This window comes from Aphanomyces astaci (genome assembly GCF_000520075.1).
Source record: "Aphanomyces astaci strain APO3 unplaced genomic scaffold supercont1.176, whole genome shotgun sequence".
NCBI classification, from domain to species: domain Eukaryota; phylum Oomycota; class Saprolegniomycetes; order Saprolegniales; family Verrucalvaceae; genus Aphanomyces; species Aphanomyces astaci.
In genome coordinates, this window is record NW_009798439.1 from 22,904 (window position 1) to 23,892 (window position 989).

Sequence of the window (989 nt, forward strand, 5' to 3'; positions counted from 1 at the left end):
AGTGTAGGCCTTCGTTTCGGTGCGTCGCGCGCCAAGCATACTGTTGAGGTCGTTGAATGACCCTGCCACCCCTAGTGTGCGGGCACAGCAAGCACGTCTTCATCCATGCCGTGAGCTTTGTATCAAGCTCGCGGATGTAGAATATCTTCCGCATGTGGGCTGCCATGGCCTGGTGTCCTCGGTGGCCCATGCTGCCACAATGCGCGACGATGCAGAGCCGCGTAAATAGGTCGTCGGCGTCGTTGGGTATCCAAATTTGGCCGTGAACTTCAAGGAGCCCGCGGTCGTCGTGGTCGTTGGGCTTGGCATATGTGGGGTGAACCTGGGCGTGTCGTATTGCGTCGAGGTCCGGCCACACGAAGTCGGCGTCGTCCAGTGGCCGTAACTTCGGTGGCGGCGGCTTGTAGACATGCTTGGGTTGTGTTTTCTTCTTTTTTGTCCATTTGCCCAACGCGCGCACGTACTTTCGATGTGCCGTCCTTCGGAATGCGTGGTGTCTCCATTTCGGCGGGCTTTCCCACCAAATTCGTCGTACTTTCGCCTCTGTGGGCTGTGGTATACCCCATCGGCTCATGAGGTCGGCCCATAGGTTATGCACTCCGTCGATGTGCTGGATGACATATCGGTACTGGCCGATCATGTCGGCCCAGCGGATCAGCTTCTCGCGCGTGTGTGCCTTAAGCTCGTCGTGGGGCGCGAAGACGCGTATGAGGTTCTTGTGGTCACAATTCATGAGGAACCCCTTGGGTCGTAGCAGCAGGTACTTGAGGGTGTCGCAGGCACGCGCAATAGGATAGCCTTCTTTTTCGATAACTGACCAGTTGACTTGCGTTTTGTCAAACATGCCGCTTTGGCATAAATTACGAGGAGTTGATTTTGTTGGTTTTGGATCGGCGTATCGTCGCCGTAATTGTGGACTTGGGTGACCACGATGGACCAGCCGTAGGCGGAGGCGTCGGTGAATAGGCACATCGCAGCGTCTTCATGTG